The sequence below is a fragment of the Macrobrachium nipponense genome, chromosome 37, assembly GCF_015104395.2.
Source record: "Macrobrachium nipponense isolate FS-2020 chromosome 37, ASM1510439v2, whole genome shotgun sequence".
Taxonomy (NCBI): domain Eukaryota; kingdom Metazoa; phylum Arthropoda; class Malacostraca; order Decapoda; family Palaemonidae; genus Macrobrachium; species Macrobrachium nipponense.
The window spans coordinates 1,597,283-1,615,435 of NC_061097.1; positions in this window are offsets into that span (position 1 = coordinate 1,597,283).

The window sequence follows — 18,153 nt, forward strand, 5'->3', positions numbered from 1 at the left end:
TATCCATAAATAGAATCACTAAAAAATGTTCTGTAACTGCACCCTTTTGTATATCAAGGGCGAAATAAATTAACAAGTGTTTATTTTTTAAATACTTGAAATTTATTCTGCCGTTACAGTATTCTATTTATGGAGAAGGGATGCTCATGCCCCACTGATGAGGCGCATGTGCATACCTTCTCCACTAAAGGATACTGTAATGTTTGTTACCAAGTATCATAAGAGAGAGAGAGAGAGAGAGAGAGAGAGAGAGATAAGAGAGAGAAACTTTCACGAAATTTTGTCCAAAAAACGATATATATCATATCTGACCATGCATTTCTCACCATCAGTTTTACAATTCACATATACACTGAAACTTGTTCACGTGCATTCAATATATGTCCAAAAAGATGTTCTATGTGCCATGATGTTCGGGATGAGGTCGGCGAATGGTGGCAGAAATAATCAGAATTTTTCTTGATTATTTTAGTTCTGGTAATATTTACATATTAACTGAAACACGGTCTTATAACTAAATGTGCGTATTACACTTAATATCTTATGCGAGGAAAATATTATACAGCAGCCTCCAACATTCTTCTCTCTCTCTCTCTCTCTCTCTCTCTCTCTCTCAGATGCAGAAAAGATACTGAATGGTTTTAAATACTCACAGACTTCATTGCCTATGTCAGAGGGTTAAAAATATTGTCGAGCTACAGTTTTTGTGTGGAATCTTGAAGCCTCACTGGAGATTCCAAGTACCATTTTCAAGTTTATTCCTCTCTCTCTCTCTCTCTCTCTCTCTCTCTCTCTCTCTCTCTCTCTTATGTTCTTTGATAATAAACAGTATCCTTTTGTGGAGAAGGTACGCACATGCGCCTCATCAGTGTCATATGAGCTTCCATTCTCCTTAAAAGGATACTGTAACGGCACAATAAATTTCAAGTATTTAAAGAATAAACACTTGTTATTTCTTATTCACCCTTGATATACACGGAGTAGGTTAGGTTAGGTAAGCAAAAGAAGGCCAGCTATCAAATAAGAAAACATTTATTCGGAAACGCTAATACAAGTGCTTGGACTAAATGATTTTATTTTCTGTGCTTTTTACCACCTCTACAATATATACTCAGTCTTCAACTTTCCATATGACAGGCGCTTTTTTAACTCTCTTCATTTAGAAATACTTTTTATGTTTTAACGGCAATTTTAATTCTATTTTAATTTCTATTGTATTGAGTAGTTTTTTTCCATGGGGTTTTATTTGTGTTTTATGGTCCCTTTGTAGCCCTAAAGATATAACATGATGTTGCAAAACATGTAGGAGGATAAATGTTATCTCTTTGATAACTAGCTGTCTATTTGTCGCCCATCTTTGATGTTTATATATATATATATATATATATATATATATATATATATATATATATATATATATATATATATATATATATATATATATATATATATATATATATATATATATATATATATATATATATATATATATATATATATATATATATATATATATATATATATATGTATATATATATATATATATATATATATATATATATATATATATATATATATATATATATATATATATATATGTATATATATATATATATATATATATATATATATATATATATATATATATATATATATATATATATATATATATATATATATATATATATGTTGGCGGATAATGCTTTCTTCCTTGATAATTGGCTGTCTCTCTGTCGCCCATCCTTGATGTGCATTCACAACCGCACACACACACGCACTATATATATATATATATATATATATATATAATATATATATATATATATATATATATATATATATATATATATATATATATATGTGTGTGTGTGTGTGTGTGTGTGTGTGTGTGTGTGCGGTTATGTGTATAGATCAAGGATGGGCGACAGAGAGACACCCAATTATCAAGGAAGAAAGCATTTATCCGCCAACGCTTTTCGTAACATCGTATTATATCTTCAGTGCTGCAAAGTAACGATAATAAAACAAATTAACGCGCATGGAAATTAAAGTTAGAATAAAAATTGCAGTTAAAACGTAAGAAGTATTTCCAATATATATATATATATATATATATATATATATATATATATATATATATATATATATATATATATATATATATATATATGTATGTATGTGTGTGTGTGTGTCTGTGTCTGTGTCTGTGTGTGTGTGTGCGGTTATGTGTGTAGATCAAGGATGGGCGACAGAGAAACAGCCAATCATCAAAGAAGAAAGCATTTATCCGCCACGCTTTTCGTAACATCGTATTATATCTTCATGGCTGCAAAGTAACGATAAAAAAAAACAAATAAAAGCGCAATTAGAGAACTACTTAAAAGAATAAAGATAAAATTAGAATAAAAATATAAGTTAAAAACTTCCATAGAAATACTCCAAGATAAGAGTTAGTTCAAAAAAATGTATATATTTGTTATTATGGTAAAAATATATATATGATTATATATATATATATATATATTAATATAATATATATATATTATATATAATATATATATGAACTGTGTTAAAAATGATTCTGTAAAACTGAATTCCATCTAATAAAAGGAGCCCATAAAAACACCAAAAATGTAGAGAGAAAAGTACTATATTTCAGAGACTGCTGTCTCTCTCTTCAGGTATATGAATGAGAAAAGTTTACAGAAAAGGTGGTATTTATACCAAGAGATTCGTCCACAAGTAAGCCAATTTAGGTCACCCCCGCTGATAATCTTCCTTTAATCTTCTTAAGCGTTGGTTGAATGAACACTGCGTCGACGATGTCCGATGTCCAATTCCCTTTTGAGATGTTCATAGCCTAACCTGCTCTCTTTTAAGGTTAAGGCCGATTCCATCATTTGACTCTTGTACCGGCTGTTGCTGCTATAAATTACACGTGACATATTCCAGTTTATTCTATGGTTATGTTCATTTATATGGTTGAAAATAGCCGAGTTCTGTTGTCCATACCTAACTGACCGTTTGTGTTGTATTAATCTCTGGGGAAGTGATTTACCTGTAAATCCGATGTAAGATTGGTCACAGTCCTGGCATGGGATCTCATATACCCAGAGTCTTTGGGCGATGTCTTTTGTTGGACGTTTATCAGGGATTTGGCTAAGGTATTTGGGTAGGTAAATGCAAAAGGGTTGGATTTCCCAATATACTTTCATATATATATTATAGTATTATAATATATATATATATATATATATATTGATATATATATATATATATATCATATATATATATATATCTATATATATTGACTGGTAAAAATGTTCTGTAACAACAGAATTCCATCTAATAAAAGGAGCCCATAAAAACATCAAAATGTAGAGAGAAAAGTACTATATTTCAGAGACTGCGGGGGTGACCTAAATTGGCTTACTTGTGGACGAATCTCTTGGTATAAATACCACCTTTTCTGTAAACTTTTCTCATTCATATACCTGAAGAGAGAGACAGCAGTCTCTGAAATATAGTACTTTTCTCTCTACATTTTGGTGTTTTTATGGGCTCCTTTTATTAGATATATATATATATATATACTGTAAATCAAATTATGGGAAAATGTTAACGTAACAGACAAACTACTCAGTGAATAAAAGAGACAAGCAGAAAGAAAAGACAAAGGTAAAGGAAGCCTTTTTTTCAATATTGATTATATGCAATGAAACGCAACATTCAAATTTGATTATTCCCTTTTTCTTTCCGTCGTGAAAAAAATCAGCTCCTAACAATAGGTCCTTCTCAGCTCTTGGTACTGATGGAAATCAGTCTTTGTACAGAATAGTAACGGATGATGTGAACAAGATTTCATTTGACTTTCCGCACTGGTTTACCTGAACCGCTTCTTCTAAATCCTTCCGGTAACGGTATAAAATCTAGTTGTTAGTTTTGTTTCTTTCGATGATGACATTCTTAAAATATCAATCTTTAACAATACCCAACAATACTCTATTTTCCCTTCACCATTTTTATGCACTGTATGGGCTTTCCGTCCCCATATACCTACACCAAATATTATGGAAAATATAAATCGAAATCATGTTATCAATCAAATACCATAAAAGTTTACATGAATAGTTCTCGCTGTCAATGTATTGAAATATTATTCATTGCAGAACGGACCCTGAGATCACCCACATCAAAAGGCCGTAGTCACTGAATTCATTTGCACCTCGAAAAAATGGTGCTAATTAAAAAAAAATTATTTTCTCGGAATTCCCGTCATGGTTCCGATTTTCTTATTTTTATTTTGCTTTATTTATTTTTAGAGGGATGAGGCCTGAATGGAAAATTCTTTGGATTAAATGGAGGTATAACATTATATCTTATTGATTTTCCTCTTTAGTGCAGTAAAGCTTTTCAAGATTTTTTTTATGTAGCTATGGTTTGATGAAGAATAGTAAGAACAAGGAATAAGTATAGTAGAAGTAACTGACCGAGGATAAATTATAGACGATATGTAAAAACATACTAGAAAAGATAATACATTTGATATATATTATTTAGAGTATAGACAGAAAATCACCTTTAGTTTGTTGCATCCTCTTATGGTTGTGGTTCTAAGTATGGAAGCGAAATTTTAAAATCTTTGGTGACTGTAAATTTATCGAATTGATTTCTGTTGAATGGAATAGGGAAACTGAACCTTGTAAGTTCCGAAAAACGCTTTTAATGTTTTGTTAAATGAAATGCAATTTCCTGTATTTTTCAGAGATGACGGCTACAAAACACATTGTTATGAAAGACGGTCATAGAGGGAAAATTGCAAAATATGTTTTGATGATTTATTTTCCCATCTCGCTGATCCTTCGCTTAGCTGTCCTTATAACGATTATCGATACATATCCTTTTTTTTCTACATTACTCAAATTATTATCTTATTTTCAAGATTTTCTACATTATTTTATTTCGCTTTACGCTTTGCCTTCCATTCTTTAAAATGTCCTCTCATCTAAATTTTACCGATGAACTGTTTTCAACTTCCACTTCCAAAAGTTTATCCTTTTTATTTTTTCTTGCTTCTTTTATCCCATTCCCCCATTAGTAACTGATTGCTTCTCTCACATTTATTCCAGTCTCCATCAAGCATTCAGCCATCAACATCTGGATGTCAGTTCGTGAATCATGATAACCAGTTCTTCCTACGACAGCTATCAATGTCTGGAAATCCGGACTTCTGGAGTTAGCTATCCGTATCTTAAAACGTGGACTTCGAATTTGGTTGTGAAGTTCAATAAACTGGGCTTCCGAAGTCACACTTAGAGGTCACGCAATTAGTCTGTGATATCAGTTCACAGTGATTTTCCGCAGTTATTGACATCTAAAAACATGGGTCTCGAAGGTTAGTATACCAACCTTTGAAACAAGTGGTGAATACTCATATATGCACTTTGACCTCTGTCTCATTATTACAAAGGTTTTTTTTTTTTTTTTTTTTTTTTTTTTTTTTTTTTTTAGCTCTACATCAGTGATCTACAGCCAGTAAACATTCTGCTTCATCTAGACCTCTATGTTGCAGCTCCTCCATAACCTATTAATAATTTTGGAATGATTATTTCACCCTTAATACCGGTTTTTTTTCTATCATGGTGTCAGTTGAAGTATCAATGCATATCTTTGCGACGTCGCTTAATCGTTAATCATTTTTCTTCCCTTTCAGTGTTTATAACTGTCATATGTTTAATCATTATTTTAACTGAAATGCAATGTGATCTAATGTTCTTTATAGACAATAATTAATAAGTAAGCCGAATTTTAATAACAAGAAAAAATAGATAATAAGGCTTCAAGTCCCACTAGTGCCTGCGATCGCGGGACTAGCGGCGACCTCTGAAAGCGGCGATCACCTGCTACTGTCTGCGACTTAATTCCAGAAAATGCTTGGCAGTCACAAATAGACATACTTCTGCGATCATCGTACGGCAGGTTGTTGATCGTCTACAATTATTGATGAATGAATAACAGCGACCTGTCGCGCGATTATCACCGATCTGACGTGCGACACCACTGCAACGATCACTTGCGACTACTAAAGATGATCAGCAACTAGCGGAGATATATGAGGATCATCGTACGATCGTCACACAACGTTTTTTGTGATCACTGATGATTCGAAAAAGACCTATTGTTTTGGGGTATGCATAAAGACTTGTGAAATATTTTCATTTTGACGGAAACAGTCGAAGTGTCTGCATCCAAGAATGGCTATAACAGACACCTGAAGGAGGTTAATGCAGCTGAAGCAACAAGAATTGCTTTTAAAGCAAAGTGCGAGGAGACGAAGACGAACACAGAGAAAATATTTGGTCCGCCTTTGGACAATCATTAAGAGTCCAGTCTTTCTTTGTCCTGAGATGGCTCGTTTTCTTTCGTTCCAATTTGCTGCTGAACTTCGTTGTCTGCCTCAGGGTTGGAATACTATTTACCTTGTCGATTAAGGACCCAGTTTTGGTGATAAAGGGAGTTGTCGTGGGCAACAGAATTTTACTGGGTCATCCTGCATGTAAAAAGAAAAGAATTTCCATACACCGAGGGTTAGGAAGTATAGCAATTGGGTACCTGTGATTTTGTCCCGTATGTGGGCGTTAATGAAATGAAAGGGCAAACTTCCATGAATGAGGATAATAAAGAAACTGTGGTAGACAGTCAATTACGGGGAGATAATGAGCCTAAAGTTGATAGGAAGAGGATGTATAGGGGTGTTTTATAGGAAGACATTACTTTAGAGACAGGTATGGTTAGTCTAGTAAAAGTTCAGATGAGAGACGTAAAAGGGTTTAAACAGGTGTATGTAGTTAAAAGTAGCAAGAAGCTCAAAGGTATGATGAGTACAGTTTCAATAAATAATGTGTCAAGTATAGGGTTACTTGGGTGGAACTGTTGAACTGTAATGATTGTTAGGAGATATCAGAACACATACGTTATAGAACTAAAGACTGGGGTGATGAAACTGATTCAGTAGTACTTGTGTGATAGCAAAATGAGTTTTCAGAGGCAGAAATGGAGGTTAGGAGAAAGATTTTTAGGGATCATTTTGGTGAAAACAGGCTATAAAGAATATATAGAGGGGTTTAGGTGATTTGTTCTGGCAAAATTCTCGGATATTGTCGCCCTTAAAGGGGATGCGTTAGGATTAACTAATGTGTTAGAACACAGGGTACACTTTTATCCCCATCATAAATGTTACTCTTTAAGATTAGCGACCAGGTTGTTGGCAGTATCTAAGAAGGATGGCTCGATCCGTGTTTTTGTGTGTGTGTGTGTTGTGTGTGAGTGTGTGTGTGTGGCGAGTGTGTGTGTGCGTGTGTGTGTGTGTGTAGATTTTAGAGAGCTAAACGAGAAGACCATTACAGATAGGTATCCAGTGGAGTGTCTGCCAGATTGTTTCGTGGAAGTTGTCTGTAAAAACATCTACTCATCAATTGATCTCATGCAGGAGGGTTTTTGCAAGTGCCTCTCAGGAGGAGAGACGTAAGTTCGCTGCGTTCTCTATCCCCAAGTTTGCACGAATGCCTTTTGGTTTGTCAGTTAGTCAATAAGGTTAGTGAATCATTTTTTGCACGGGTTGTTAGGGAAATGTGTATTCGTTTATATGGAAGACATCCTGATTGCTACAGATTCTAAGGTGGAGCATTTAGAGGTGCTTAGGGAAATCCTTTGATTTAGATTGGCTGGTCTAAAAGTTGAGCTAGCCTAATGTGATGCTTGAAGTAGCAGAAAATCTATTTAGGTCACGTAATCTCTATGAAAGGTGTTCGAGTAAACGATGACAAAGTCGGGGCCATCGTCGATTTTCCTACTCCCAACACTAAAAAAAACGGGTACTGACGTTCATGGGGATATCTGAATTTTCCCATTGATTTGTGAAAGGGCGTTCTACCTTTTGACAGATGTATTGAGGGATGATATAGTTTTCATGGGGTGAGGTTTGACGAGTTAAGTTAAAAATGACTAATTGAAACTTCATTTTCATGAATGATGATGGCAAATAACCATATAACGAGAGGTGAAATACGGAATGTCATGGGAACCCTTTTTGTGAACAGTTTCTGTTCGTACTACAGTTTCACAGTTACAAATATATGTTACTGCATCCATGTACGTCTAACTATCACGTACAAAAACGCCGCTATTTCTTTTAGTCTATGTTGAAGTAGATGAAATGATTTAACTTTTAATCAATTATTCAAATTTTAAAAGAAACAAGAACAACCTGGTACATTTTAGAAGTACTGGTAGCTGTACAAGGAAGATAGTAACAGTAAATGTCAAGATGAACGCAGATCATTTTAACGGAATCCGAAATGGAATGCAAAGGCAAGGAGGAATATTTACTTTTGGAAACCCTCCATGAATTGTTCACATCCAGTAATGACTTCTACTTCAAATAACATACTTTTCCATTTTTCGACCAGTTACAAGATCACACGAGAATCTGTAATCACTACTTTATGTCTTTATTTTCTTTTACAATATTTGAGGTAATAAGATAATCAGCTGCCAGTGTGTAGATAAAATATTTGTTGTGTGTAGCACGAACGCACAAGGATAGTATCCACAGCTTTCCGATACTTACGCGACCAAAAGAAAGAAATTCTTAGCTTCACAAAGCGATACAACATAATATGTATATGGCACAAGTGGTCATTGGCATGATGACTTTGTGAAAATTGCATTTAGAATAGAGTACGTTATTTGAAAATATGCTAAACCTTATGAAGTTCCCAAAACTATCACTGATAATACTACTATGATTCAAAATTGCCAAATGGCCATATAAATCAGTTTAAATGACCACATAATTTTTTCATATGTCCACAAAGTGAGATGTACAAAAAATATAAGAGAGAGAAAAGAGAAGTAAATAGCCAATAACTATTAAAGACAAAAGGGGAACAGATAATTGTATCCATACAAGAATAGCAATGCAAGTCATGAAATTGAAGCATAATCATAGGACACCTAGAACCAGTGTTCCTTCCTCTCTTTAGTATATTGAGGATGGTATTAATGCTTACAACGAGAATGTCATTCTAACACCGTCGACGTAATGGAAATGGCAGAGACGGAGGCTACTAATGTATGCCAAGCGAAGAGCTGCAATAGGTCTCGATTCGATGTTTTAGCATTTATATTTATTCAAGACGTTTAGAAAATTATGATTTTTCATATTTTTTTTTTGCATGTATGCACAGTTACTTTATATATATTTACTAACCGATTTCCATGAAATTGGTTCGATATTTATGTCAACTGTTTAATGAAAAAATAATTAATCAGAACAGAGTGTGTGTGTGTGTCCTTGACGATCAGAGAAATTGTAATGATATAATTTCGAGTTAAGTCTTAAGGATTTTTCGATTTTTCAAGGTGATAGTAATGCAATGATATATATAGCTCAGAAACATGGCCAATGCACAGAAAAGAGGAGGGAGCCCTGGAAAGGACAGAGGTGAGAATGCTGAAATGGATCCTTGGAATGTCACTGCTGGAGGGAATTGAAAGTGAACAAACAAGAAAGAGCCAGAGTATTTGTAAAATAACAGATAAAGTTAGGGAAAGGGAAAGTAGGGCGAGATGGTAAGGTCATATGGCTCGCAGGGATAAGAAAACCGTATGGTGTGGCAATAGAGAGCAAAAGAAGCAGAAGTAGGCCTAGAGCATTTAGATGCCCCAGATATGATTTGGTGGTGGAGGAAAATTCAAGCGGGTGACTCAATAGGAAGAAAAGATTAGGGTAGCACGACGAAAACGTAAAGCGTTTTAATGGGAGGAAATGACTAATTCACGAATTAATAACATAAATAATAATAAAAATATAGTGAACATAAAATACCCATATCAAGATACTAACACTAAATGTTCCCACAGAATATGCAAGTAATCAAAAGACGAACGCAACGAAAATACTCAGTGCACAGAGTAGTTGTGGGAAGTTTTGAAACAAATTATCTTCTCTTGGGAAAGTCGAAGTAGAAGAGCGGGAAGAGAGAAGGAAACATAAAAGAGAGAGAGAGAGAGAGAGAGAGAGAGAGAGACAGAGACAGAGACAGACAGACAGAGAGAGACAGAGACAGAGACGAGAGGACAGAGACAGAGAGAGAGAGAGAGAGAGAGAGAGAGAGAGAGAGAGTAATCTTAAGAAATACGCCGTTATCTTGTCTGAATCGCTAAGTAGTAAATTTGCATAATCTTAACGAATACATTTTACCGGAAGGACAATTATCACGCAGACCATTAAATTCCTTCCACTTTAGGGTCATGAATCCCCGAATAACAAGGTTGAGGAAAATATGCTTTATAACATCGGGGGGTTGAGTTCATTCTTTGTATTAGAAAATGAAACCTAAAAAGTTACACGTTTCTGATGTAGTTCCCTCCATCCAACAACATTATTAAACGTTATGTCTTGTTCACTGGATAACTTTCTCATTGTTTATGAAACACGATTCTTTTGACTCTTTTCCTTGTAATTTTTGTCGGATACCATTTATGGTTTTACTCAGTAGTTATTAGCACCGTAGGGATAAAACTACCTATTTTGATAAATTGAATTTTTACCTTCACTCGAATCATTCCACGTCTACTTAAAAAAGATTCTACAATATTTTGGGAAAAAGAGATGAATGTTAGAAAACTGTTGATGACTATAACAGTTACCAGAGGAAAACAGACATTAAAAGCTGATTCTCTTACTTTAATTGAATAAAGCTATTTTCAAAAAGTAATTACATTTCAAGGGGTTCTTATTATTTAGTTGGAAAACAGCTGTCATAACGAAAAAATAATATGAGACGCAAAAAAAGTTTATAATAATAAAAGATTTCAAGATCAGAAAATGCAATGTTCTACAACAAGAACAGCAGCTAGAGTACAAAATCTGGAAATTTCAGGACAAGAATAAGTACATGACATCAGAAGTAGTGATAGTGTTTAGACAGCATTATAACCCATATCCAAATAAAAGTGATGGGAATTTTGAATGGCTCTCTAATATATTCATTTATGTACGTATCTGCCTAAAATTTTAAATTTAACCTAAGTACTTTATCTTTAACCCGGGCCTATTCTATTTGCATTCTACACAGCATGAGATAACTTCAACCGAAAAGGGAGAAGCTGCAAAAGGGGTCAGGATGACACAATGTTCGCGACAGTGTGAAAATGAAGGTCTTTTTCCCCCCTCCCCCGAATTTCAATTGCCTCCATCGCTGTCACGCTCTATGGACGTTTTTTTTTTATATAGACAACACCACGCCACTAGGTTTTAAATCTCCCCTCTGGATATGCATAGAATATTGAGATAAAGCATAAATCTAGAGCTGCTGCGCGTGATATACATACATGTATGTATAATACATACATACACAGATACCCACACACACACATAGTTATATATATATATATATATATATATATATATATATATATATATTATATATATATATGTATATATATATATATGTGTGTGTGTGTGTGTGTGCGTGTGTGTGTGTGTGTGTGTGTTTAAAAAATCACAGTAGATGCACGTGACTTCATTAAATAATAGAATACCCCAGGATATGATAGTCAGAAATCTAAGACATTGTCATGGAAGGAATAAAATACAATTGGAGAGAAAGTTATTAGGTACACAACAAGATCAAGAAGACCAAATAGTATTGTCAAAAGGGTAAAATTAAAAGAAATGCCAGGATTATCAGATATTACACGGTCACAAACCTAAACATAGATTTAACCCTAACAGAAACTACAAAGTATCCGTACACTCCATATCATGTAAAACTGAATATATTAATTTTGTTGCTTTATATTTATTTATCTACAACTTTTTTTATTATGAAAGCATCAGATTAAATAAACCAAGAGTTAAATTTAGAACATTTCCATTATTTGACTTGATGAAACAAGATTCAAAGATATTACTTATAACTGTGTCATTACATAGGGTTAAGGCTCTTGCTTGACTCCAGTTAATAGGATGGTCTAAATCTCTCATATGTACGAAATAATTCATTCGATATTTGCCCAGTTCTCACAGAATATTGGTGCTGTTTGAGACGTTGTGAAAGGGATTTACCTGTTTGTCCGTAATAGACTTTATCACACTTTTTGCAAGGAATTTCATATATGCAGCCTGGAAGATATTTAGGATAATTTTTTATTACTAAACTCTTGGCATTAATATTACTGAAAACAACATTTGTGTTAAAAAGCTTTAAAATTCTAGGAATATCTAAAAACTTTTCATTATAAGGTAATTTTAGAATGTTATACTTACTAAATTGAAGTTTGTCATTGGTTAAATAAAATGTTTTTCTAGGTCTTTTCCATGCCGCATCTACAAACGTCCCTTGGGTATTTAAGTTTCAATGCAATAACATAAATAGTTTTAACATCAGCGTCAATAAACTGCGGGCTACAGAACCGTAAAGCCCTTAGGAACATCCCAGAAAAAAAACAGAGAATTTAACATTTTGATGGTGATTGGAGTAATAATGAACAAAAGAGGCAATGATAGTTGATTTTTCAAAAGACTGAAAAAGTGATATTTCTATCATTTCTATGGACAGATACATCAAGAAAAAAAATTCAAATTACAATTTTCTTCCTTCCTTCCTACAGTAAATTTTATAGGAGGGACAAAATTATTGAGATTATTGTGGAATTCCTGGAGATATTCGTGAACTTGGCCAAATACAGAAATATCATCCACATACCTAAACCATATAACTTTTTGGGGCAAAATTCTTAGTAAGAGTTTTGTCTCAAAATTCAATGTAAATATTGCTAAGGACAGGAGATAAGGGATTACCCATAGCCAAGCCAAACTTTTGTACAAAAATTCCCCATTAAAACAAAATTTGTACTATCTTTGATACATAAACCTTATGAAGACTAATGAGGTTTGATATTTCCTTAACTGTAGCAAACCTTGGAGGAAGATTTTATCTATAATATCTGACTACCACAATCATTTTAAAATAACCTCTGGGTGAGTGATTTACCTGTGAAACCGATATAGAATTGGTCACAGTCAAGGTAAGGGATTTGGTATTACTCCTGTGACTTTGGACGTTAATCAGGGATTTAGCTATCAAGGTCAAAAGGGTTAAAGTTTCCAAGTGTCTGCGTTTATGTCTTAAATCTGTCAAGGTGTGGGATATTTATTTTATTGTTGCCATCTTTCTGGTCTTGTTTTTGAGGGGCCGTAGAGATTATGTTTTGTTTTATAGATCGCATTCTCAGTTTTATGGTTAGTGTACTTTAAAGATGACAGCTACTTATGGAATATTTCAGTTTTCCTTTTCCAGGAAATCCAGAGCACAAATCCATAAGGCTCTTAAGAATAAATTGCTGGTTATGCCATTCATGATAGAAACGTCGTAATAACTACTAGTGAATGTATGAAAGTGAAAATATTGGTTTTCTGTATAAGTATAGTTTAATTTATATGATGTCGTATCCCTATTTGTTAAAAACATCAAGAAAAAGAATTTTATTGTCTGATTCCCATTCAGCTTTAAAATTGATGCTGAGCATTAAATGTTAGGGTATCATCTACATATCTCATCCACAGCATACATGTGTTTAGGTCTTATTCAATTTATTATTATATAGTTTTAAAATATTCCATGCATACTGCACCCGATTTTTTTTATAGAATGGACTCCCTGAATAAAATACGTTATTAGATATACATAATTCAACTAACTTTATTATTTTTGCCTAGGGCCAGTGGGAAATGATCTAAAATAGTGGCTAATTTTCTCTCAAAAAATTGTGCAACGTCCTGTACTAGTACTTTTGTGAATAGCGAATTTACATCTAGGCTTAAAAGTTTTATGTTGTGAATGATATATGTGCTTCTCTGAATTTGACAGACTTCTTCAGAATGTTTAATGTGACTGGGAGAAAATGTGCCTCAGAAAGGGGAAAGGAGGCCAGCTAACGACTTGAAAATTATATATATATATATATATATATATATATATATATATATATATATATATATAATATATATTATATATATATATATATATCATATTCATAATTGACTAAGGCTGCTGAATCAAATGTTGATACCAAATAAACTTTGTTCGCAATTTTACGGAAACATTAACTGGCCTAAGGCTTGTGAATCATAAAATATGGCTTCCGAGAAACGAGACTGAATGATACTCGATCAAAGAAAATGGGAACTTAAAATAGTAGGAACCATACCAAATGGTAATATCAACCCATATAATGCCAAAAATACACATCAGTCTAACCAAAACGGTCTTAGTCGTATTAACGACATGATCACACTATCCAAGTCACACAAAACTGTCATGTAGTGTAAAATGCACAGTTTCGAAAGTTCTTTACACCTGAGCATTATTATTCCAAAGTCCTTAGTGGGTCCATTAAACAGTTCCTGAGAAAGAGACAGAATCATCTCTATTAAAACCTAGTACATGGTGCGTCAAAGAAAATTATATGGGATAAAAAAAAAGGCTTATCAATACAAAACATATGGATGATTATGAACGGGCAGCGTCTGTAAAAAAAAATATTAGAGACAATGAATTTTAAAATTTACTGTCTCTAATATTTTCATTAGAATTCCTCTTACTCTCCAGAGGGGAAAGACAGCTTCCTCTTAGCACTAAAGTTCACACACACACACACACACACACACACACACACACTTACACACACAACACGGCAAATCAAAGTCCGGGACAGAATGAATATTTTTCACGTTATTTTCTCTCAAGGAAGACATGCAGTGATGAACTCATGCACGCGCGTCCGTCACGCCACACCTCAGCGTTGCGTCACTTTGGAAGATTCCGTCACAGCGATGCTCGTCCGGATTATTTATCACCTAACAAACAAACTTCCGGTCACATTGCCTCCATATTCGGATCACGTATCGAGGCACTGCTTCGGGCGAAGTGAACTTTCATAAAAACCCCTGAATTTAAATTTATAAAATGCGAACGAAACTTCTTATAGACTCTGGGCAAAAAAAAAAAAAAAATAGCCATCATCATCTCAAGCACTAGCTTTGTTCACATCCGATGCATTAATAAGATTGCTAAATCATAGCATATTTGTACCACACAGGAAGTGGTAATACAACACAAAATCGAATTTTATTCTGGCCAATTCTTATATTATATATATATATATATATATATATATATATATATATATATATATATATATATGTGCTGTATGTATGTATGTATGTAGGTGTGTGTGTGCGTGTGTTTGCGTTAAATGGTTGGTAAAAAGTAATGAAAATTATGTGGATGATATCACGACAAGTATTATTTTCCGACAACTTTTGATACGTAAGGTAATATTTACGAAGTCTGGTTAATGCACATTCGGTATCTATTTTGCCACTGCAGCTTGAACTGCAATAAAAGCAAACTATCTACAAAAGAAAACACATCATCACAGCAACTGTCCATTTCATCGAAAAAAAAAAAAAACTGAATTCCATTGCTCTTAATGAAAATTTCCCCAAAAGCCTATTTTCACAAACCTGTGATTTTTGGAACAAACGCTGGTGAAATAAACATTCATAAGTTCATACGCAGTACCACAGCTCTGGTAGCCACAGAGCGGTTGTTTGTTTCTTTGTCATAATGGAATGAGAGCAATAGCAATTCTGACTGCTTTAATGCAACACACGCAGTCACGAACACTTAATCACACACACACAACACACTCACACCACACACACACACACACACACACACATATATATATATATATATATATCTATTATATATATATATATATATATATATATATATATATATATATATATATGTACACACACACACACACACACACACACACACACACACACACACATATTATATATATATATATATATATATATATATATATATATATATATATATATATATATATATAATCACACTTTTAGCACGTGACTCGTTTATCACACTATCCACAGGTGAAAAATAATAGACAGGGTGTAGGTCCTGACCGGTTTCGGCTTTCTTTTCAAGCTATTGACAAAGTACTGATACATAGTATTAGAATTCACAAGTATATATTACTACAGAGACAGTACTGACTAACATACACACTACGTTTGAGACTGCAGATCCACCCACAGGCAGGTGTCAAGGCAGGAGTGGCTTTTCAAAATCATTTGGCTAAAATTTACAATAGATCCTCAAGGGATACTACCGATTAGGCTACCGGCCGTAAGAGCACAATTCCACACCTGACAGGTGTCAGGGAGGCGGGGATGGACATCTCATTACCAATACTGCCCCCTTACTGTGTTTTACAAATATAATAATCCTAGTTCCATGCATCTCTAATGCCTACCCTAAAATCTAAACAGTTTTACAAATTTCTTTTGATATTAAAGGATCAAGTTTATACATTCCTTGACCGATGTTCATATTATTATTGTAACTTTCTTTTTATAAAACTAGATTCAATGATATTCCTTTCCATTGCATTATTAGAACCACACAAGCTTTTTTGCCCCTTCCCAGTTAATAGCATGATTGTTCTCACTAACATGTACAAAAATACCACCATTTCCCTGTGAATATCTCACACATTGTTTATGTTGTTCTATTCTTTTTTCCAGTGCTTTCCCCGTTTGACCAATGTAAAAGTTGTCACAAGACTCACACGGAATTTTATATACACATCCTTTAACATTGTCTATTATTTTTCACCTGTGGATATGATATGTATATGTATATATATATATTATATATATATATATATATATATATATCATATATATATAATATTTTTATATATAATAATATAATTGTGTGTGAATGTGTTGAATTTTAAGGGTTTCCCTGGTGAAAAAGAGGTCGCATAGATTGGTGGGAATGATGTGCAGCTGATAGGGTCCTAATGCAAAATTATGAAGAATGGAGGACGACAGTCAAGAGCCACTCTCAGACAGATTGCGACCAACTTACCGAAACAAGAATGACAGTTGACCAGATGTCTGAAATCCCGGCTGCGCTGAGATTCCTGAATAAGTTACTTTTATCCAGAATTTTTGCTGAATAGTGAATGCCAGCTGTGGTTTAGTTTATTACAGGGTAAAAAAAAATGTGCTTTATTTGTGCATTGAACCTTACATATATTGTATGCAACAACGTTCCTGACTTATGCGAATCAAGAGTCCATTGACCGGGCAGTGGGTTTGAAGCTTTACATTCCAACCATTTCACAGAATCTTCTGAACAGCCCCGAAACTTGTGCTCTGCATTTGAAATTTTTTCCGGCCGTTTCCTAAGGTAACTCCTTGCCGTCCTTTCATGATTTCTGAACGTATGTGACAAACTAATTGCATTAATAACAAGATATTAGGGTCAATTTCGTATCAATGTTACTTTTATACACACAAAAATAAAAACCATTGATCCTATATGAAATAAGTAGTAAAAATACAAATTCTGAACGTTACACATTGTGTTCTTAAATCTTCGTTATAAAACTATATCCAAATATGGATATCTACTCCATTTAAATACTAGTTAACTGATAGATCTCCTTTTTCATTACCCGGATGGATTTCTTTTCTCTATGTCTCCTTCATTCCTGCTTAGTCATATAGCTTCTTATTTTCAAAATTATTTTGAAAACTTTGCTTTAAAAAAGTTTTGGCTAAGAGAAGTGATCCCACCGTTTTTTTATATATCATATTTTCCTTTTTTTTGAAATCGCAAGTTTTTGTCAACTTTTCCTCGGTTTAAGAATTTCTATGAGTCATAAGAGTATAACATTACCACAAAAGATAATTGATTAGACGAAAAGGGAACCGAGAAGGAGAAAGCCAACGTGTTGTGGAAGTGAAGTTTCATAAACCTTGCGACTACTAATTTCGTTTAGCTGATGTTGCAAGGATGAGCTGTGTTTTTTGAGAAAATACTTATTGAACTTTGGCTCTGTTCGCTGAAGCATTGAAAACATTACAGCTGAAACAAGATGTCACCGAGAAAATCCCTCTTACCTTATAGTTTGGTCATCTGGAATAATGAAACAAGAATTCCGATATCTCTTTTGGAACAACAAATAATTTGTGCA